The following is a 23796-nucleotide window of genomic DNA, read 5'->3' as shown; positions in this document are numbered from 1 at the left end:
CTTGTGCGGTCTCTTGATTTAAGCAACACTTTAAAAAACATTAGCTGTTGCAAGGCTCCATAAAAGAGGTTGCAACATAGAGTGGGGTCAGTGGCTCAACCTCTATGAATTTGCCTGCTTTCCTGAAGTCAGTAGAGGTAGAACTCTGCACCAGCTGACATGTCTGTCCCAATACATTTTGACTTGCAATTGGTTTTTTTTATTATTTTTAATTTTTTTTTTTTAATTTCAGGGAAATGGTTAAAGTGTGGCCATCTGGCTCCCACTGAAACTGGAGAGGGAGTCTCTTTGGCTCTGTTTCCTGTACAAATAAGTCAGCCTCTGAAGCTTATTAAAAATATTTAAAAAACAACACACAGATGAATACAATGAAATAAGAAACAAATGCAGAATGAGACCCTATAAATGTTGCATGATGAAGTGCTTGTACACAAGCTACAGTCGTAATTATGTGTGTTAGAGCAACGTGTCTTCTTCCTAGAAAGATGAGTACTGGTGAAAATCATCCTTGAATCCAGAGTGGGTCTTGAGGATGATCCAGAAGAGATTGAGCTGATGCTCTGGGAGTCCTGGTGCAGGTAAGAAAATATCTCACCTGCAAGTGAGCCAGTTTTCAGTGACCACATTGTGGAACATAGAGCCCCCACATAAAGGAGGGATTCCTTATGGCATTAAAAGTGTGATCTCCACAGTCAGAGGCTCACAGACCACTCTGTGAGCCAAATACACATAAAAAGCCCCAAACTTCACCTAAGCAGTGAAATGCATTGACACAGAAAGGTGTTTTGGTAGAAGGTTCAGGTGGAAGAAGTGTGAGTTGTCATAGTTACTGTTTGGTAAAGGCATAAACCTTACTTCTTTTTTCTATTTGGGTTTTGACTCTTTGGTGTAGTTCTTATTACTTGGTATATTTTCGTGATGACTGTTGCTTGCTCTGAGTTTCTGTTTGTGCCAGCATTCACTGTACTCTGCTTCAGAATGCACAAAGTATTTGCAGTATGCAGAATGCTGTATATTCTTGAAAAATTACATGGCCCTCTGTTTTCCTGTGAAGTCTGAGTTTTTCACCTACCACAAGTGGAGAATAATACCAAGATAAGCCCTAGTTAGTTACTGCCACATAATCAAATATCACAGGTATGTTTGTCCTATAATTAAGGGTAGATTTTGCCAATCATATTTTTATCTGGATTTCCCTACCCTGTGAGAGATCTCATTACAAGAATTAAAGCTTCTACTGGCACATGTGCTAATCTATGTAAACAGGAATGCAAGAATGTGACCTTTACTACTGATACTTTCATGTATTTTTACTGATGTAGAAAAAGGTCTTAATCTGTGAACACAGCAGCGGTTCCAAGAGAATTGTAGGCAGTAGCAGAAGGGTAATTTGAATCTATTCCTAAATATTATTACTTGGATGAAGTTGAAAATACCTCCAGTTTTTGTTTGTCATCATTGTCAGCAGTGATGCACCTGGTTTCTGGTGCTCCAAGAGGAAAGCTGCTCTACTTCTTTTTCTTTTACTATTTTTTTTTTGTTTGTTTTGCTATTTTTAATGCCTTTTTGCAGTAACAACCAACGAGCTTCTCCTCAGCAGTCCAAGCACAGTGCTGTGGCACCCCACTCACTGCTGCCTGGCGATGTGGAAAGAACAAAAACCAATAAGTAGTGATGACAACCATGTAATCCAGTGTTTCACCGCTCTCTATCTCAGGGAAAAAGCTGCATTCCAGTGCCACTCTGACACAGGTGAAAGTCTGCTCCTGTCTGAGTCCCAGCAGGAGGCAGAGATACTGCCAGGATGACTCTTTTACTCTGCTCTTTACCTGTAGTTGTGTTCAGGCCCTGCAGCACACTGATATGCTGAAGAGTGTTAGTATCCACATCAGAATATTAGTCCTTTTCCTGATATTATTCCTCAGTCAGAGGGGGAAAAGAAGCATTGGGATCATTTTCTGGAGAGCACATGCAAAGCAGGTGTGCCACATTGCTACTTAGAGTAGTGGGAACCTGGTTTTTCGTGGTTGTTGTGCAATCATTTGCTCTTCAGGGCAGAGCATAAGCCTGCCTAGCACCCATTGCCAGTTGTGAAAATTCAGATATAGGAAGAACAGATGTCAAAGGGAGTCAAGGGAATGGACCAGAGTTCAATGCAGAGACTTTCTTGTTTGTTTGGGATGCATGAATTGCTTCTTCATACGTTGCTCCCTAAAATACTGAGCTTCTCAGGACAGCTCAAATGAGTTTATCAAGGGATGCTGTGGAGAGATGAAGCAGATATCAGACATGATCCTATCCAGCCCGTGCTACACAATGGGATTTCAAAAGCCAAATTTCAGTGAGATTTCAAATTTACAAAAAAAAAAAAAGATATCAGCATCCTTTTTGGCCATCCCAGAAGCACTTGTCCTCGTTTATATGAGAAACCACAAGACCCCTGAGAACAGCATAGCTCAAAACCTCAGTAGCAGCAAGGTTAGCTGCAACTGTGTCTGAAGGGTGATACTAAGAGATCTTTCATTCTTGGTACAAGCAGCACTGAGGTGGTTGTATTCCCATCGATTGGTAACAAGGTAACTATCCTGCAAATGGTTTTCTTTAGGGTAGAGGTAGCTCATAATCTGCTGTCACAAAGGTACTGTCCATGATTATTCCCAAATGTGTTTCTTGCCTTTCCCTAGAGCGACAAAGTTGATTCACTTGGAGAAAATAAGGAGAGGGTTTCATAACTAGCGTGTCTCCATTGTTTTTGTTTCCCCCCAGAGACTGAAGTTACAGGTTTCTTCCTGCTGAAGAAAACTGGCAGCAGCAATTCTCCTTTTCTTGGGTGATACTAAAGCCTCATTTCCACTTATTTCAGTGGCTCTGCTGCTGGGGAGGTGTTTCATTGTGTATGTTTCTCTGCAGCCATTCTAGAAAGCAATGCCTTCCTCTCCGTTAATCCTTCTTATTGTTTCCAAATTTTTTTTTTGTTCTCATTATCAGCGCAGACCATTGAAGTGCAGCCCTCAGCCAACATCTTAAAATGACCTAAGTAGTGGTGTAGACACCTTAGTCTTTGAAAGAACCATTCTGTTTTCTCCTGTGATTCTGATTGTAGTTGCTAATGCATTGATCCATAAGAAAAAGGGTACCACATAGTAACTGTATGGTCAAAGCTGCAGAAAGGAGTAGCTGAGAGGAAGATGTTCTCCCTTAGATCAAGACTTGTACCACAAAGAGATCTCAAGCTCCTCTCTGTTCTCTCTGTTGATGAATTGCTGTTAGGTCTAACAGTTCTTCTTTGTATCAGCCCATAAGTACAGCTGTGTCTACTGGATTTTGCCCAAGGGCTTATACATCATAGTTTGCTAAATTTTAATCATGCTTATGTTTGCATTTGAGTGGAGTTCACATGTCCTGTAAAGCCCTTAATCCTCAGTTTGCCATCCCAGGCAAAATGCCCAGTCTCAGCTGAGCCCTTCCTAGCAAACTGCTCTGACTCCACTGACTCCTCACTGTGTCCTCTAATGCATTTATGGATCTGGCGAGAGCTGTGCTGGAGATCTGCACTCCTCAGACCAGCAATACAAGGTGCTGTTGATACCCTTTGTTAAGAAATAACATACAAGCGTTTTGTCAAGCAACTGAAATTCATCCATCTCTCCTGGTGATTTAAAAAAAAAAAGAAAAAAAAGTATCTTTGTATCAGTGTGCAGGCACACTGACAGCTGGAAAATATTTTAGCACAACTGCATGGAAACACCGAGTTTGTTCTAAAAGGTTTGAAGAGCATGTTGTAATTATTGGTTGACTCCTCTGTATACAGTGTTGCAAGATTACTCCCTTTTTAAAAACCAAATTAACTGTGCAGTTTGCATCCAATTTCTGCATGCAATTGCCATGATTACGTGTGCAGCTCACATAACTGCACATAGAAACTGTCAGAGTTGTCTGTTCGGATATGTGAAGTGGAAAGGCTGTTGTCTTTTGCATGCATTGGTTTGGCAGCTGATTTGCAAATCTGCCCCTGCTTGTGGTCTGCTTTCCAGAGGAAAGTACTTGTTTCAATTTAAATAAGTGGCATCTCTCAGTCATTCCTTAAAAGTGACAATTATAGGCTGAGGTGTGTTCGTTTGACAAGGACAGATCTTCTCCTAGAACAAATTGTTCAGAGGAATTTCATTTGTTGTTTCTTTTTTCCCCCTCTTTGATGTATGGTAGTACAAAGGAATCCAGGACGTGGCTCTTCAGAAAAGAAAGACTTCTAAAATATCCTATGGGCAGCACTTTATTCCTGTGTAGTTCTACCCACAGAAAACTTCTTGAAACAGTTGCAGATATGCTTGTTAAGATTTAAATGCAGTGCATGGAAACTCCCGTGTTTTCAAGTTAAAATACAGACTCCTCGTGCATAGTGCTCTAAAGAAAATACATGCAAAAATTATGATGTGCACAAGACCAGGATCTGTCTCTGAAAGCAGAGCAATTATGAGGACTGTCACTGTTGAAGCCGTTAAAGAATCAAACCAAACCAACCAAGAATATTTTATAGTTTCCATTCCGTTTTGCCTTTATTTTTATATTATGACTTAACAGCTTCAGGCCACTGCAAAACCTGCAACCTCTCCACACAGGTGTGAAGCTTCACCACCATCATGAACCAAGGACATTGTACACCAAGGCAGTGGCAAAGTCAGTGCTGGAAATGAGATCTTCTAGCTCTCCTGTCTTTTGCTTTTAACGGGGGGCCAATACAATAATATTTTTTTTCCCGTTTGTTATTATTTATTTACTTATTTCTGTGTTCCTCTCCTTCTTTTCCAAGTTCTTGTAAAAACTTTGGAAACTATTGGCTTTTTCTTGAGTTTCCTAGGAAGCCTTCTTACATCCATTTAAATACCAGCACCTTTCATACTCCCATCCTTTGGCCTATGCAAATCCTCTTTATTGTCATGTTCAGAGGGAAATGCTATTCAACTTTGTTTCCTTAATTTGTCTTCCTCTTAGAAGCTGACCAAATTCTTCAGATCTCCTTTATTCTAAGCCAGAATTGGATAGTTCTGAAGCTTCAGAGCTCAAGGATTTGGGTAGTGCAGTTAGAGCAAGCAGAATTTGAATTCCTCAGTAGAGGTAGCACTGGATGAGACTCCATCACTGAATGTGATGAAGAATGTACAGAACTTCAGAATTGCCCTGTGTCTGCTGATGCTACTGAACAGCACTGGAAAAATAGTGTATCTGTTGACTCTGAGCAAAAATGGAAGGAATTATCTTGGATCCTTTGAGTCACTGATCAATTAGGGGGGACCTCATTACTCTCTACAACTACCTGAAAGGAGGTTGTAGTGAGGTGGGATTGGTGTCTGCTGCCATGTCTCAAGTGAAAGGATGAGGGAAAATGGCCTTAGGTTTCACCAGAGGAGGTTCAGATTAGATACTAGAAAAGAATTTTCACTGGAAGAGTGGTTAGGCATTGGAATAAATTGTCCAAGGAGCTGTCGGAGTAACTGTCTCTGGAAGTGTTGAAGAGGCACCTGGATGTGGTGTTTGCAGATAGGGTTTCGGGGTGATTATAGTGGTGCTGGGTTGATGACTGAACTCAATGATCTTGAAGGTCTCTTCCAACCTTGATGATTCTGTGGTATACCAAAATTTTCACACTATCATCTCTAATATGTCACATTCCTCAGAATGAGGATGTAAGAGGTTGACATCAGAGATGGGAATTGCTCCTCAGAGGTCCCTCTGCTTTGCTGTGAGGCCATGATGATTTTGAGTCCACTGGACACTCAAATGGACCTGGCAATATTACTCTTTGAGCATCTTTTAACAGTTCTCTCCCAAAGACAGGGTTCAAAGTGCACGGACACCCTTGATATAACAGAGCCTTGCTGGGTCACACCATGAAGCCCAGAAGCTGCATTTCTGCTGCTTCACAGAGCAGAGCTACCACAAGTTGTCCACTTGCAAAATGAGCTGTTGAGGAAAGACAAAAAGGAGCTCCTGGTAATGCCATGTCTCAGAAATTACTGTATGACTATTTTCTTGGTTGCTAAAACAAGGCACAAAGCCTCCGAAGAAAATATTTATTAAGCCACAGATGGCAAAGCTGAGCCTCTGATTTCCCTAAATCCTTAAGAGGATTGTGATACAGCTTATAGGAGCATCTTAGTGGCTGGATGCTCAGCTTCTTATTAGATATGTCATACATCTATACACCCACAGTGACTTGAGGAGAGAGACAGTGTTTGCCTTCCAGCTTTGCTAATTGCACACCTTAAATTAGGGTAACAGATAACTATTTTTCCTTTTTCTATGTTTGTGCAATGCCAGGCTTTTGAGGACAATGCAGCAATCCTATTTTGTATGTCTGATTTTAGATATGCAGTATCTATCTTCTTGATTTTAGTTACAAAATTAAGAGCAAGCTGCAATAGAAGGGTGAGTGATCAGGGCAGTCATACCTTTGTTTGGAAAAAAGCATAGAAAAGCAGAGGATTGTACCAGATAAGTACAGAAAAATAAAAGAAAAGATGTAATTACTTTTATTGATATGTCTTTTTGTTTCCTGAGATGCTGTTTTACTTGCACTCCTTTGTTGTTCCCTACATTTCCTGAAATGCCTGTCTCTTGTTCTCCTGCTCTTATTCATCTTTATTTCTTCATCTTTTACAGTTGTAGAGGGATGAGGACTGAAAATGTGTTTGGAAGAGATCATAGTAGTCCGTGTCCAGTCTTGGCACAGACTGTACAAGTCCCGTCTCAGCTGTCTTCATTACACTGTCCTACACACTGCTGAAATTCTCCTGGTTTCTAATGCTGTTGGTAACAGTGGTTTTTCAGCAGAGTATGCTCAGTCCAGACAGCTGACAATACACCATAATTTTGTTGAAAGTCCCCTCACTCAGACCATGACTTTTCTAGAAAATCCAGAGCAGCTTTTCTAGTGAAGAATGTGGGGAAACAGTGGTAAACGTGATTTTTAAAGGAAAAGCCAGTGGAACAGATTTTCAGTTTTCAATTGCCACGATACTAAACCGAACAGTAACAATGGCTGTGAAATGTAATTATAAATACCTGAAATAAAGTCAGCTGGTATAAAATTAAGGCACACTGTAAAGTGCACAGAACCATGATTTTTCCACTCCATAATGGAGACACACCTACCAAATTCATAACTACGACAAAGGAAACATTAGTTCATAGAACAAATAATATTTTCTCCTTACTGAAATACCAGACTTCCTAGTTCATGCAAGACACAGAAATACAAAGGGGAGTTTTTTCCATGTCGACTTTAAGAATACATCCATTTTTTTTAATCTCTGAAAATCCACTGGAAAGTGGGCCTAACTGTCCTGCCTCAGGTATCAGCTGTAATGCATTGACTGTCTGGAGAAAAAAGGAAGTGCTGCTTATTTTGGAATGGCGAAGGAATGTTGTGGTTTCTGGGTAGCTCTGAGTGAGCCATCGAGGATGAGTCGTTCCTTAATAACGTGAGGGATTATGTCATGAGAAAATACTCTATGCAGGGCAGAGATGATCTGTGATATAAAGGAACCCTGCAATTGCCTCACTGACCTGTGCTGCCAATCTGGGCCACTGGTCCAGCTGAAGGGCAGAACTGGTAAAGTTGTCATGGAATTTAAAGGCTGACTTGTGAAAGGCTGGAGTCTGATTGCAGACCTGTTCTGCTGGGTAATTTGCACTGTAAAAAAACCTTTGAATATTTATTGGTGGTTACAAGTGTTCTGGAATTTTGTAGGAGGATTCCTAGTTTAGCTGCTTTTCAGCTTCATTCCATTTTTTTTGTCGGGTAGTTTCGAGCAATTGTGTTCCAGAACAGCTGGGTGAAACTGGAGAGCACACAGGAGAGGTTTTGTGCCTGGCAAGGGAGCCTTGAGATTTGCTCAAGACTTTCCTCCCTAATTAAATGGGTGTCTTCCTTGACTTTGATCTTATGAGTCATTCATCTAGAAACTACTTATGTTCTGCAAGACATCCCTGAATAAGTCTCTCAATTTATTTATATCTGTAAGATGATTTAATACTAAGTTAATGGTTTAGGGACCTATCTGATTCCCAGAAAATCCAGTCAGAGACTCTCACTGTCCCATCTAACCAACTGGGTATAATATCTACTTACATTTAAATACCGTTTACATTTCCACAAAAGAATTTATATTGCTTTCTAATGCCTTGGATGCAGAGCTTTTTATAGATTACTACCCCATAAATCGTTAATCCTTACTTTTTAAGTTATCTTTCCTTAGAAATGGAACCAAAAGCAAAGCTACAAGTACAGACCTAAACTCTTCACATTTTGAGAGGTTCCAGATTCAGGTACCTTGAATATAAACTTTGTTCTGTGGCTTTGAATTCAGACTAAACAGAAAATAAGCCTATTTTCAGGTTCCAATTTGAACATATGGTAAATTCTTAGGAGATTATTTGGCCTGATGGGTTTGTGACACCGGAAGAAGGTTGAAATCAGAAAAGGTAATTTCCTTGCTCTTTACTGAAAAGCAGTAAAATCGATTTGTTGCTGATATTTTAGGGAGATTTGTTTCTAGAGACAGCAGAGAAAAGCTAATTCAGCCAGAAAGTCTTCCTGTTCTCCAAGACAAATCTGTCTGTTATTCTGCTACGTCGCCATTGCCTTCAGCAGATGGGGAATTAGTAGCCAAGGAGTACAGGAGCTGCTAAGAAATTCTCTCCTTGACTTTAGAAATCTAATCCATGGAAATGGAAACCATTTTTGACTTGGGAACTGCTGGTTTATGCAATCACTGGTGGCACATGCCGGCTTCACGAGGGAATCTGGAAAGAAACTTTGGGAAGTGTAGGAGAGCAGGCTTTGGCTGTCGGTGTCACTGGGGAATCCAGTTGCAGGGTGCTGAGCACCTGCCTCAGGACCTCCTGGGGTGGGAGCTGAGCTGGGGTGGTGAGAGCACAGCTTCTTGATGAACACATCGGACAGCAGGATAATAACTGGTGCAAAGGCGTGCGGAGGAGCGTCTGACTCGCGCTGAGGACAGCGCGGAGCCGCACCACCCACGAGGGATCACTGGGCTGATAGCTTAATTGAAAAGAGTTGCTCAGGCATGTACCACGCCTGGCACAGAGTCAGTAACTTCAGCTTCAGGTAATGTTTTAACAAGCTGTTTTCTTTTTTCTGTTGTCACCTGAACCAGAAGATTCTGCCGCCTGCTTATTGCGTAGATACACCTCCGGTCACGCACCAAACCTGTTCTTTTATTTTTTTTCTTTGTTTTGTTTTTTAAACTTGTTGCGTTCCTGTGCTCAGGCCTCTTCAGCACTTCAGGTCCCAAGTGAAACAGTAAATGGGAGGATGCAGCAGAAAGCCACCATGAGTGCACAGGTGAGAGGTGGAGTGTTTTCCTTCATTCCAAAGAACAGGAATTGTATCTGGTCAGTCAAGCTTTTATTCCAGCTCCAATTTTTATAGAAATTATTTGCAGAAAAAAAAAGCATTCAAAGCTAGACTCCTAAATCTAAATTATGTGGGCTGATTCGTAACAAGAATTGAAAGCTCAACACTTCCTTAATTTGATTGTACTTTAAGGTTAAATGCAAAAAAGTAGCAGTCATATCAATAATACACACCAAAGTCAAAAGGAAAAATGCCCTACCCTGCCTGACAGCTCCTCCTCCTTTGAAGACACCCCTGACTCTTTTTCTTTCCTCCAGAGAAGCAAATTGCAGCATATCTTGAAGAATGACTAATTTCAGCTATTTTGGATAAAGAGGAGAGAACCAATTTCTGTGTCAAGCTTTGTCAAACACCGAAGTTTCTAAGTTTCTAATTATTGAATGGGCTGGAGGTTGAATGTTTTGGATACTGTGACTCTCTCTGTGGTGATCTGAGAACTTACAGACAGGCAAAAATTTACTCCACTGCAGCTGCTCCATTGCTGGTCTGGTCTGTTCTGGCTCTGCACAGAGACCTGTGACTGAGGAGAGGGTTGGGGCCTTTTGTACCACCTTCAGTGTCTGGGTGACTTCAGGATGGGACTCTTGACAGGTCATTGTGTGGATCTTGCTATGATGGCCAACAGGAGAGAAGAGTATTTTATGTCATTGCTGGTGGAGACAGGTGAATAAAAACTGTGAGAAGTTGGTTGTCCAAAAGATACTGGGAATCTTATCAGGTTCTGTGAGTTGCAAAACTAGTGGTAACCAGCTTCCAACATCTCAGGTTCCTGTTCACAATCTGTACCACATCCAGACTTGATCTTACCCTGACAGGTCAATAAAAGACACACTCTTGTCATCCTGACATCATCAGAATTGATGCTGTCTCACTCCTGATAGCCTCGTGTGTGCATTTAATGAAAGGAAGCATAAATTAGGACTACTTTGCAAAACACCACTTAGAGCAGAGTTAATAATGGTGACAGATAGGTACAGGTGACCTGCTAATGTTTGGATATCAGAGAGTGAACATCTGGCCTTTTCTTAACACTGCCCTGAGAGATCCTCAACCAGCACAGTCAGCACTGTACCATGCCCATGCTGGTGCTCAGATTGACAGAGATCAAGCTGATCCAAGACCCTGGAATGTTTCTATGTTTTCCATATGGGGAAAGAGAAGAAAAAGGTTTAAAGCAAACATCCTATCGTCCTTTATCTGCTGCTTGCCCAAAATGAAGTCACAGACTTGTTTCTTTATGAAAGCACCCGGGGTTTCATTTCAGTGACCCGGCAGCCTCCTGACCACCAAGCCTAACCCCCCGAACCTTAACCACTTTTGGGAAAGCTGAGCACTGCTGAAAGCTTCTGGTGTTGAGTAGGGAGCCTACAGCCATCCAATAAAAACCACTAAGCACAGAGACCTCGGGGGTCTGGTTGCAGCCCCTTGTGTGCTAAAGCTGCAAAGTCTCTGAGGACTGTCCAGTTGGATGTAAACAGCATTCCTCTGCTGGGGTGGCAAACGATACCTTCCTCCCTGCTAGGCCTCAGGATGTAGCCAAAACTTGTTTACTCTGTAATTTAGAGTTCATTGTAATCTAAATAGGGATTTTTGCAATGCAAATAGGGCTGTGCAGAATGTAATACATTTTATTTATCGCTACTGTTAATTATGACTATATCGCTTATCACTCATCACATAGACTGGATTGCAAAACACAATGTTTCAAACACACTTTAGCTCTCAGATCATGATCAGTAGAGAGAATATATTATACTTTTATATGCACTTTCCCCTACAGTGTTTTACAATAGCCTGCATAAACCCCATTTTGCAGAAAAGGTTTCCAAGAAATTAAAAAAAAAAAAAAAAAAAAAAGAAAGTCTTGATTCATGTGCAAAGGTAGTTTCTGATTGCATAGAGTGGGCAGATGTCTAAGGGGTCCTTTGATTTCCTGAAGTGCCTGATTGTCCTGGCTGGTACACATATATGAGGAAGCCTGCTATTAACTCCAAAATTCCAAGTGTTAGAAGATCATTCCAGAATGATCTAATGCAAACGTAAATAATTGCAGTTCAGCATGGCTAGAACAGTCTGATGGACTCAGTGCTCTTTAAAGGAACTGGAAATGCACTGCAGAGATTCAGGAACAGCAATGTTCACGTGAAGGAAAAGTCTCCTCTCTCCTTGGCCTGTAGGAGGTGATCTAGGTTTGCTTCTTCTATCATTTACACCCGTCGTAAACTAATAATCAGGCTCAATAAAAAATGAATTTAAAATACTGCCCAGTGCAGAGGGATGAAGTGGTTAATGTTTGTTACATTCCCTGATGCTGGACCTTGATCTTCTGACAACACCCACCATTCTCCAGGTGACACTGCAGATAAATGATTCTCTTCAGCACGGAAAGCAAGTGATAAAAGTGCTAAATGCTTCACTCCCTGCCAGTGTGGAATACCATCCTCTAACCCAGAGGTTAGAAAACTTTTTATTAGCTGATTACTCTTCCAAGTAAATGTATTTACACCAGGTCTAAGAACCCTGGCTCTGTGAGTACTACTAAAGCATCCAGCTCTTCCTATACCCTACATTTAAGAGGGTAGTGTAGCTGGGAACAGGTAACCCAGAGAGATCTGGAACTCCATCCATCCAAGGGGGCTTTAGGACCTGACCAGGCAGAACCGAGTTTGATCTACAGCTGGCAGTATCCCTGTGCTGGAAGAAAGGTGGAACTAGATGGCAGGTATAGATTTCATCCAATCTGTCCATATCCTTTCAAGTTCCCCACTCCAGTAATGCTGTGATAAATGCTGATGTGTTCCAGCTCTTACACAGCACTCATTGCCCTCACATCTGAGAAGATGGTCTGTCCTGCAAGGACTGCAAAAGCAAGAGCGTGCCAGGAGATCCCAGTGCCTCAGGCATCCATCTAAATTCCCTTCCAGCATGTGCACCTGGGCTCCTTCCCATAATAAATGAGCAAGAGGATTAGGTTGTGATGTGCCTCTGGATTTTGGCCTAAAATGGAATTGAGAGCATGGCTGAAGAATTTGAGTAGATTGAGGGGATGCTACATCTTCTACAGATCAGACACAGCCCCAATTGCCTAAAAGCACTGCTCATTTTATCTGAATGTTGCCACAGTAAGTTCTCTTTCAGCAATAAAATTAGTGATGAGAGTGGCCACCATAAGTGAGGGTAAGGCTGGATGGAGACACTCAGAAATCAGTGCAGGTATTTGGCAAACTGGAATATCTGACAGTGTTGGAATTAACAAAGCTGGTTTAGCCTGGCAGTTTCCCCTGCCAGTATCCACTCTTGTAAATAAGAATTTCGTTTTTGTTGATATAATTGCAATTAGCAAAATGTTTTGTAGAGAGAGAAGTTCTGTGAATTGGACATTTCTGCAGTATTTTCTGTGATACCTGAAGTTCAGAGTGGACATGACATATTATTCTACTTTGACTGTCATTTAATTTGAACTTTATGATAACACTGAAATCACGGCTAACTGGTAGCAAGTAGTCTGCATTTGAATGTATTGTCTTAGGTCTCACCAGCAGCAGAAGTTGCATTTAGATAGACAGATGGTAGTGTAAGAGCCACCATTACTGACTGTTCCATAACATTAAGGAGTTTTTCAGTCTGTGCAAGTGCTTATTATGTTAGAAGTACTAGCAGCAGCCTGAGTTTTCTTCTTAAATAATCAAAAACCCCAACAACTCCAAAAACAGTAGTCACCATGGAGTAGCTGGTGTAAAGATGGAGGCAGTAAAATTGTCATTTTTGAAAATGCTGTGTGGGAGCTTCCACAATTTATTTTCTGAATGATTAGGGAGACTGTCACAAGGTAAAAGACTTGGAGGTAAACTGTCCAACGTTCAAAGGTACAGGGCTTGTCACAAGAGCAGTTACACTGCAGCTAAATCCTTGGTGATGTAAACAGCTGTCAGCTCTCAATTAAAGAGACATCACTCTATGGCAGGGTTTTTCCCCACCTTTGGGATAAGTGAGCCTGCTGTCTCAGTGACAGAGCATCTACCTGTGCGTGGTGCTGCTCAGAGCCATGGCTGGTACCAGTTTTCGATGCACAGAGTAGTGAGTATTAAGAGGAAAGAAAAAGCCTGATACTTCTTCCTCTACCTGGGGTGCATTGGTGTACAAGGGTGAGGACAAATCCTCCTGGCTGAAGTGCAGGCAGGGACCAGCCCAGCTCACTGTGGCCACTGACACAGGGTGGGTGTGTCTGGCACTGATGGTTCCGTGACCTCTGTCTCCAGTTTACTGTCAGTCATGGGAGCAGTAAGTAGCACTTTCATGGTCTTGGTTGAAAAGAGGCAGATTTACCTTGTCTTGCTGCTCTGTCCTCCGCTTTCTCCCTGTGTAGTGTGTCTGATGTAGTCACGAACATCATTAAATATTTGCAGCCATGTCCATGGGCACGGGGCATTCTGGATTAAAGCATAAACTGAACGAGCTTTACAGTATTTTCTCCAAGAACCCAATTAAAAAAATGTGCTTTCCATCACAAAGATGCTATCAGCCCCAAAATCGTACTTTATATTCCCAGGACAGATCATTAATAGTATTTCAATCAAAATTTGATTATAATAATCCTAACCTGTTTAGTACAAGCCCTGCAGAGCCTTTTATTTTTTTAACTGGATGAAAATGATAACAATGCCATCATCAAAAAAGTTAAAAAAAAAAGATATATTTGATACTGAGGTAATTTAAACTCATTTCAGCAGAGACTGTAGACCAGGGTCAAATGTTTTCTATAAAGCTGCTCTTTCTGAACACCAACATTTATGAAAGTCACATCCACTAAATCAAAGGGTCTTTCTTGTGAATGTTTTATCTAATTCCAGTGTTACTAGCACGTCGGAGGGTTGTGCTTTTTGGGAGGTTTCCAGTTGTCTGGTAGAAATCCAGTTGCTTATTCATGGAAGAAATCTGATCAAGATGGAAGATAGTGCAATGAGTGGAATTACCTTTTGGCTTTGATGAGCTGGTCTGAAACTGGAGAGAGAAGCAATATAATTTTCCCTCTCTAGTTTTATTTATTTCCTTTCCCTCCCCTCCCTCCTTGCACTTTTCTCTGGGCACTTGGCAAATCCACAAGTGCTGTTAACGTTGCTCTTTGGCTGAAAATTAAATGCGTATTTTTGCACACAACTGCTGACTCCTCCCTGTCTTGCACCTCACTGACATGCCTGGATCCCGCTGGCTCAGTGCCTGGGATTGTGCTGGTTCTTGGAATATCCCAAGGGAAATCCCATCAAATTTCTCCTCTTCACATGACCTAATGATTGTTTGAAAGCGCCTGATTTTGCAGCTTCTCTCTTTTAAAATTTGAGTTTTGAAGTTTATGTATTATATTGGACCTTGGAGAACTTAACTTTGAGCCAGGTCACTTCTTTTCACCAGGGCATGAAAAACTTTACTGGAAATTATGTGATATCCATGTAAATACTGAGATATAGTTGGGCACTGGACATTTGCCTTAAAGACACAATACAAACAATGAAAATACACCAACCTTTAGCCCACAGTCATTACCTGTGGTACCTTCATAACAGATGTAATGCCTTGTGCAGAGTTCAAGGCTCTCATATTTAAAGACTGCGGGATTTTCCTCCCCCAGAGCTAAAAAGAAAATGTTACTGTTGCAGCTGAAGACAATGTTATTTTATCAGTTTAAAATGTGTTGTGAATAACATAAACAAGTACAAAAAAGCTCACATGCATACCAGTCAATATAGGATATTTTTATCTACCATTGTAGTCTATACCACTTGTGGATTAACCATTTTAAGCAAAAATACACCAGGCCATTTGGGCCTTAGCATAATGATGTTGTGATTTATTACACTCTGCTTTCCATCCTGCAGCAATTACCAGAAGAGCTGATAATGGTCTGCCATTAGTTTTCCAGAACTGGGAGTAGCTGCCAGCAAGAGCTGCTCTCAGGGAAAGGCAGTGCCTGTTTACCTGCCCTGCTCAGCCAGTCCAGGGAGGACAGGTCAGTGAAATCCTCTGGGAATACATAACAGAGGACCAGCCTGTTGGACAGAGAACAGCTGGTTCTTCCAAGGTGGTGCAGTGGGACCCAACAGTATAGAAATGGATTTGTTATTAAATTTCTATTAAAAAATATGGGACCTGACTAAAATAATAGGTAATGCATCAGTTTTTCTACCCTTCAGTTCACTCACATCAATTTAAGACATGTCCTTTATTCCAAGAATAAAGTGACACCACCCTGTTTTTTAAGAGCTTGCAGCTCTAGATACTGGTGCAGGTTCCTTATACTGGAATTTACTGTAAGCACTTGTGATAGTTATAAGGAATCTTTATAATCCATGGGGTTAGAGATATTTCCTGTTTTGAACTGGTTTCTTGATGACCTTGGTGTCAGTGTATTGAAGCTCAACACACATTTTTTGGAACTTTATCCTGCCCAGCCGTGACAACTGTTTGTCAGCTGCCAAGAGATGAGACCCTGTGGATCTCCCTGCAAAGGAGATCCGTCTTCAGATATAAGAAAATTTCATACTTATTGAAAGCTTTTGGGTTTCCATAGCTATCAACAAGGTTAGTTTAGTTCTCTTTTATAGGAAAGAGATTGTAGGCTGCAGAAAAGTAGTTTGACAGAAGGTGTCATTGCCTAGATCTTGCTAAACATGCAGAGTTGGATTTCAGCAGTTAATGAACTGAAAACATCAGGTGATACACAAATATTTTGCACCTGGGAAAAAGCCTTTTTGTCTTCTCTAAGAAAAGGAAAAAGTTGGTCTATGTGTTGTCACTGGAGAATGAAAAAGCTGCCTTTTACTTAGTCTCCTGTCTCCTTAGTATCTGTCTCCTCTTCTGTTGGTTTTCTCCTTGTGTGTTTTGACTCTGCTCTGCCTGTGCTCAGTCCCTGGTATTTTTCATGAGCAGTTATATGAGTAACTTATCTGTTACTAGAGCATAATAAGTACAGATTCTATGATTCTAACTTCTTTAGGCTCAGTGTCCAAAGTTTTAGAGTGGTAAAATGGACTTGTAATGTGCTTTATTTAAAGGAGAGCAGTTAAATGGTTTGCCTTCCTCAAAATATACCATTTTCCTGTAACATGTCTGGAAAGAGAGAAGGGAATCCTATTGTCATTCCCATTGGTGAAAGTCAAATGTAAGGATCTGGATGACATCCAGTAAAAGAACTAAAACCAGTCCTGTGTCAAGACAGTGTAACCACCAGGGGATTGCAGATGCCAAGCACAGGTAAGTAAGAATTCTGCATTATTGCTGCTTTCTCCTCTCTGCTTTCTTTCACATGTACATTCATGTTTGTGAGTGCTTTCTCTCCTGCAATCTCCAGAGTCAGTGGGATTCCCAATGAGTTTTCAGCAAGAACATGAATAGCAATGACTGTAGGCACTTTAATGCACTTTCACTTTGGCAAGGAGACATAAGTATTTTCCCACCATCCTTCTCCCTATTAGCAGCAGCACTTTTTTTTTCTCCTCATTTCATTTTACTCCTAAACACTTCTGAAGGGTTATACTGAAGTCAGTCATCAGTGAGTAGCAAAATAATCAGGTATTAATTATGGCTAAGAACAAGGTCCAAAGTGTGATTCATAGTTCTTCAGTTCATCTAGAGTAAATAGGGCCTTATCTGTGGGGCTCCTTAGGTTTTTTACTTCGGTGATATGTGGAAACTCTAGCTCAAGATCTTAGAGGGAACTTTGAACCCACTATACCAGTTTAAACAGGTTTGTGGCCTTTGGCTTTTTAATCTTGGTTCACTGTTAGATTTGAATGATTGCCAAGCAGTGTAAAAGCCTGGAAATTGGATATTAATCTTGAAACTCTTCTTCAGATTCTTTTCCCAGGGAGGATGTTACACATTAAACACTGCCCATCCATCTGGACACGGAAGAGTGTTTTACACTTTGTTTCAACTCTTATTCTCAATGAGAATAGAGGAAACTCAGTATTTTGCAAGAGTAGACACTGGAGCCACAAAGCAATATGAAGATGTTGTTGCTTAAATGACTGTATGGTTATTCTCATTAATAATATGACTTTGCACTCACATTAAACCTTTCCAGTAAAGGTAGCAAAGTATTTTGCAATTTATAATTCACAAAGAAAGCTCATACTTGTATCTTATTTTTGTGGCTTCACGGAATAAGCTGTGCCAGGGGTGGGAAGAGTTTATGATATTGAAGTGCCCCAACTAGCCTAACAGAAAATATTAACCATTTGTATACTATATTATTTTAGTCATTATTACATTTCCACCACCCTTTTGAGGAAATAGGGATTTGAATACTGGTTTTGTTTTAATTTGGAATAAATGTTAGTACTTCTATGGAAGAATATTGGAATGAAGAGTACTTTATAAAAAAAACCAAAACTTTTTTATATTGAAAGTTCAGCTCATAATTCACATAATGTTTATGAAAACTCTACCTTGCATAGCAACCTTTCAGTCTTTTACCCACATAATTCCTGTTGGTTTAAGAACTCCAGCCCGTGCTCAGTTGATATGAAACCCAGACAAATAGAAAAAATGTATAATACAAGTTGTTCTTCCCATGTATATATACATAGTACTTAAGATTTATGCCTGGTAGTGGTTTAGCTACAGTATGTGGAGAAAGTGTGTGGTATAACCATACCCTGGTTCTTTAGCTAAATTTCCTATTTGTACATTTATTTAAGTGACAAAAATTGGTGCTTCCATTCATCTGCAGAAGAATCCAGTATCAAGGGCTTCTCAAGGACTTCATAGGCCTTGAACTTAGTCCTGTTCTTAGGACAGTAACATCAATTTGTCCTTCTGAAAGATCTTAAGATCTGAAGTGAGCTGTCCCTGATTCCAGTACACTGAGTTTGTGCCCAACTCAGATGATGATCATCTCTGTGAGAAGGTCACGCAGAAAAGCCCAACAGAAATCGTAACTTCAGCAGACCAAAAGGATCGAATTCAGCAAGGAAACCTGTGTATGTCTTAAAGGCAGTGTCTTCATCCAGTGCAAATCAGAGTAGGTCCAGTTAGGGTTTGCCACTTGATTTCTTCAATCTGTGCTTATTTACCCTGGTTTTGGTCTGACTCTTTGCCCCTGACAGGCTTGTAAGGAGCAAACTGTATTTGCAAGTCTAATAATGTGGCTGAAACTGGTAATTACTGTACATACTTCCAGAAGATCTATAATATAATTAGCAGCTGCTTTGAGTTGCAAAATGACAATAAGAGAAGATTTATGTGCTTCCCTTTAACTTAAGCATGGTTTACTTCGATAAATACAATTCTGAGATAAGAATAAATGCGTATTGCATTGGGCAATCTTCCCTGTGACACTGAGATATGTATTACCTCTTTGCTCCAATTATCCCAAATGATGTTGCTTTCCCTTTTTCTCTGCTTTGATTACCTTTCTGAGTGTTCTGTACCACCCTTGCCAAAGGGATGCAATTATCCCTACAGGTTAAACCTCTTGACTTTGGGTGGAGAAGTTGTGTAAACGTGTTGCCGGTGTGGCGGCTCTGTGAATCAAACTCTCTGCCCTTACATAACTTCTTTTATTAAGAGTTCCACCTGAGAGCCTGTGGAAGCCTTGGCTGTTTGGGTAAGAAAATGACTGAAGCCAGGGAGCAAAAAAGCTCCTCCTGTCCTGGTCTGCCTGGTCCCTCACCATCGCTGTGCTGCCAAAGCTTGTTGCTGCTCTGCCTCTTTCCATCGTGGATGTTCCAGTGCAGAGACAGTGTCCACCACTGCAGCCTTTAGACAATCATTTACCACTTCTCTAGACTTCATTAAGCAGAAACTGGCCTGAAGTACTAGTGAATGCACTGTGAGCAGGGCCTTCCTAGACTTTGAAGCTTGAGGAAGGAGCCCAGCTGACAACAAGTCCAATTTTTTATATCTCAAGAGCCCAGAGAATTCTCAGTTTTTAAAGGCCAGTTCCACCACAGGTGTTTCCTGACACAACCTTAACAAAAAGACATGTGAGAAGGCCCTCACCAGAATTTCATCCCTTTCAGGCATGGTTTCTCCATCAGGACCAATGACTTAAGTTGTTCTGCTGAAGGTTAAGATTGCAGAGCTCATTACAGGGGTATAAACCCTACTGAGGGTCTTCCTTGCTTTCCACCCATGTCTAGCATGGTGAAGACAGATTTATTCTGTGGCCTTTCCAGCCCTCTGTGCTCAGAAGAGATTAAGATTTAAATCTTTTACTGCCCCCTCAAAGAAGGTGGAGTGAACATCAAAACAGCTTGACTGAAGCTCATAAAAACCTGTTCTCCCGAAACATCCTTGTTGCTGAGCTCACTGCATGAGGAATCCTTCTGTAGCCTGCCAGCCTTCAGCTCCATGGCACTGGTGTTGTGCAGTTCACTGATGAGGAGCAATACTAGATGCCTTTATGATAAACTCTTTGTTGGACCTCTAATCTCTGCATGGCTGCGCTCATTTGAAATGGGGAAGCAGACTACGTGCTGTGCAGCACTGTACACCCCGCTTAGGTAAGAGCTAAAATGCCAAAGAAAAGATCATGACAATAATAATAATAATAATCATGATGATGATGGGGATAATGATAAAAATAAAATGACGTAATTGGAAAATCTCTTGTGTTACCTTTGCTTAGTCTGAGCAATTCAGAGGAAAAACTCCCCAGTTCCCAAATCTTGGATTGGGAAAGAAACTCCCAGACAGCAAAATTAAAGGCGTAGTTATAATTTGTTTAATAACGGAGTGGCTTTTTGGAGGAAAAAGAGGAGATGCTTGAGATTTAAAACAGTAAAGTTGCCTAAAGCACAGAGTGAATGAATTGATGGTAACGTGGAACTCTGGGTTTGACTCTTCAGAGATGTAGAGGGAGCAAATGTTTGCTGCTTCAGCTGTTTATAAAATAATCCCTGGTTTCTTCATGAATGTTTACCCATTGCCACAATTTCAATCCCAATTCAGAAACATTTTAACTATTTTTCAGAAAGGCATTAGATCTAATGAAAGCTTTTCTGCTCATTTTGACAGGATTTTGAAACAAAACCCAAAAGATAACAAGTTTTAACATCTGTATTTTCTGGTTCACTCTTGTAGTAGTGCTGCTCTCCCTAAAAACTGCAGGATGATCTGGGACCTCATCCAACTCATGCTGAAGTCTTTCCACTCAAATAGAATCCTTGGTGAAAAAAATTAGAGGTGATTCCTAACTAAATACAACGCATTGTCTGTGATGGGTCTTGCAGTTACTCTTACATTTGTTCCAAAGCCTGGTACAGGACATATAGGAGAACTGCACAGTATGTCAGGCCTTTGTTTGAATTCTTTCCTTTTTATTTTGCAGGTTTTTGTTTTTGTTTTTGGTTTTTTTTTTTAATATAAAAAAAGGAGCAGGAAATTTATGAAAATACAGGCCGTGTCAACATAGTTCAATTTCTCAACTTGTCATCTTGTTTCAGTTCTAACTGGAAGAGCCTGAAGAAGGCCCTATGGCCAACTTGTCAGCTCTAATCTCCCCTTCTACTCTTAGCGGATATTTTATTAACACTTTTTAAGACTGTTTTTTATTTATTTTGTGGCCTACATGCTGAGGCAGCAGCCAGTTTGGTTTTCTTCATCTTACTCTCTCTTGCTCTCTGCTGCCTGAGAGAGAGGTTGGCTCTTCTGCCACGAGAGTCCACAAATCACAGCAAAAGGGGTTGTTGCAGTTTTCATAAATGTGGTGTTGCTTGAAAATTATAGACTGCAACTGCTTATTGCAGTTCTGTGCAATGGCTGTAAATTGGGCCCTGTGTCTTTCTGGTGACAGTCATTCCCGCAACAGGCCTTTTAGGAAATTGGAAGGGAAATTAAACAAGAGCCAGGGGTAGCTTTCCTTTTATCTTTGACGTGCCTTCCTGAAATCCTTATCTATCATATTCAGGCAGAGATGTTGCTGAAATGGTGGTGGATTTAGATGTTGTCTGCTCCTGAAGCTGCAGACTGCCGATCCTGCGCGCTCTTTGAGGCACATCTGTGTGCGGGGTCTGGATACACGTGAAATGTTATGAATGGTGGACCAGGATGACATGGCACCAATGGAATATATTATTTCTCCATTTTCACTGTTCATTCATTTAAAAAAACAGCTTTCTCAGGGCCATTTATAAAAGGTTTGAGGCGAACACGCTCTGCCCATAGGTAGGGAACGGTTTGCAGAGAAGATTGAGTGGTCAGTAAAGGAAGGCTACATGGTGACTTCATTTCTCTTGCCCAGGACATAAAGATGAATGAACTGGATACTCTGGCATCTCCTTTGTTGGCTATCTGGGCTGTGGATTCAGGCATGCAGGAGAAAACAAGTCTACCTGTTTGGTTGCTCGTTCCTTGCAGGATGTCCATGCAGGCAAGGAAAACTATGATTGTCTATTCCTCTTATCCACTGACCTAACTACCTGAGCCAGTGCAAAGGGTGGTAGGTAGTGCATAGAAAACTAATATAATCTCCTATAATATAAAATATTTTTTTTTTATATATATATACACATATGAATATGTATGTTATATACAATCTATAATGGAATAACTATATGATCCCACCCTCCCATCCTGAATAAGGAAGGAAAGTGCAAATGCAAGGTGCATTTCTGAGACTCAATACCTTCTTGAGTCTCTTGATGCATCTTACTCACCACCCTGTGTGCTGGGATGTGCCCAGTCCTAATCCAGCCCTGAAGTCCTGGCCTTCCTTCAAGTTTGGTTTGATGGGAAGGGCTCCTCACCTAACCTTACCTTTCTCCTCACCACAGGGCTTGCCTGAAATGAACTTTGTGTTGACACTTGTGCAGGCAAAAAGCCTCTGTATGGAAAGGAAAGGCCTTTTTGTGTCTGTTTAACAGAAGAAGAACACATGTTAATTCTGGCTATGGCAGGTCCTCCAGGCTCACACCTCCGACACACCCAATATAAAGGGAGTTTAAACAAGCACTTACCCTTAAGGGTGGGAGGGATGCTCAGTTTTATCACCTCACCACACCCCAGCCCTGGTTCCTCCAGGCCCTGTTAGAACAACCTGTGTGTGTTAAGTGCCTTCCATGTTGAGTTTTGTGTCCTTAGCAGTCACTTGCTCCATGATACTGCAAGGAAATGGTCAGGTACAAAAGCACCTTTTTTTGCACAGGTTGGAGAGAATCAGTCTAGGAAATGATGGGTTTAACACCTTCAGCCATCTCAAACCAAACCAGAAACCTGACCTTGAAACACCTGTGCCTCTCCAGCGCTGCCAGTATTGGTGCCAGTGGAACAATGCCTTGCCTAAATCCTCAGGCACACCTGGTGGGAACTGGCACAGGTCTGTGGTTGGACTCCCCACTCTGCCAGGGCAAAGCCTTGCTCGCTCTCTATGCCCTGTGTAAAGGAGCATGGGCAAATTAACAGGCACAGTTAAACGCAGTGATTGCCTTATCTTTGCTCTTAGAATTGCTTTTGATTATTCTGAGTGATAGATCCCGAGAAACCAGATTTGCTTTTGATCTTTAATACCACATATTTGCTTTTCACTAAGCCCAAACAAGGAAAAACTATAACTCAATTTCACTTTTCCCTGTCCCCTATTTGTTTTCATGTATGAGCACAGTGCTTCAATGTTCAGGCTGTAGATGATGCCAAGGAAAATTGAAGTCCAGACCAAGAAGCTACTTTCACTGGAATTTAGAAAAACAAATACAGAAAGCTTTCTGTTGCTCGTTTTATTTCATTTTCAATAAATCTAAATTTTGGGTCAACTCAACCTGACAGTGTTTATCTAAATAAAATGCAATGGTTATGGGAATGAGAGCTGAACCTTAAATCAGAGGAGGAGGAGATTTTTATTAGTATTTGGCTAGGAAGAAGGCAAGTGTCTAAAGAAGAGGATTTGAAGGCCTTGCCATGTTCCACTGAAGTGAGTATAAATTTTATCAGTAGCTTTGAAGCAAGTAGAATCTGAATCTAAATTAGTGATTCTGCATTACTTTATAACTCTTACTCAAATATAGTGCTTCTGGCTAACTTCACTTTTTAGCTGGAGAGCTAACTGGAGGGGTTATTTGGAGTTGCCTTAAACCTATATGCTGCTAAATGATTTACTGGATATTTAGATACCTATAATCCTGGAATTAGACCTACTGGGATATAAATCCCTGAAGCTCACAAGCAGTTAAATAAGGACTAAAAGGAAAAAGAAAAACCCATCTAATCCTTTCCATGCTAAGGTACATAATAGCACAAAATTGGAAAAATCCATCTTCCACACTGAATAAAGAGTGATTACAAATGAAGGCAAGAACATTATCCAAAAATATTAGAAGCTGTAGAAGTGCTATGATCAAATAGAACAACAAACAATTCCTGAA

General features: G+C 40.9%; 2 long non-coding RNA genes across 2 annotated transcripts in view; both read left to right on the top strand.

The window, feature by feature from the left end:
• The first annotated feature begins 493 nt into the window (after nt 1-493).
• The window catches only part of LOC113990098, a 240914-nt gene continuing 217611 nt past the window's right edge, over nt 494-23796 (top strand). The window contains exon 1 of the long non-coding RNA XR_005563376.1: nt 494-578. This is a non-coding gene — a long non-coding RNA (uncharacterized LOC113990098). The remainder of the gene's footprint in view (nt 579-23796) is intronic.
• Nucleotides 15371-21756, top strand: LOC120323167. The gene is made up of 3 exons (XR_005563377.1): nt 15371-15443; nt 16489-16687; nt 21681-21756. It is a non-coding gene; the product is annotated as an uncharacterized LOC120323167 (long non-coding RNA).

Source organism: Pipra filicauda, unplaced genomic scaffold (assembly GCF_003945595.2).
Source record: "Pipra filicauda isolate LSUMZ 115617 unplaced genomic scaffold, ASM394559v2 scaffold203_size1373443_pilon, whole genome shotgun sequence".
Taxonomy (NCBI): Eukaryota; Metazoa; Chordata; class Aves; order Passeriformes; family Pipridae; genus Pipra; species Pipra filicauda.
Note: the sequence above shows the minus strand (reverse complement) of the source record. Positions and strands in the feature narration are given on the sequence as shown.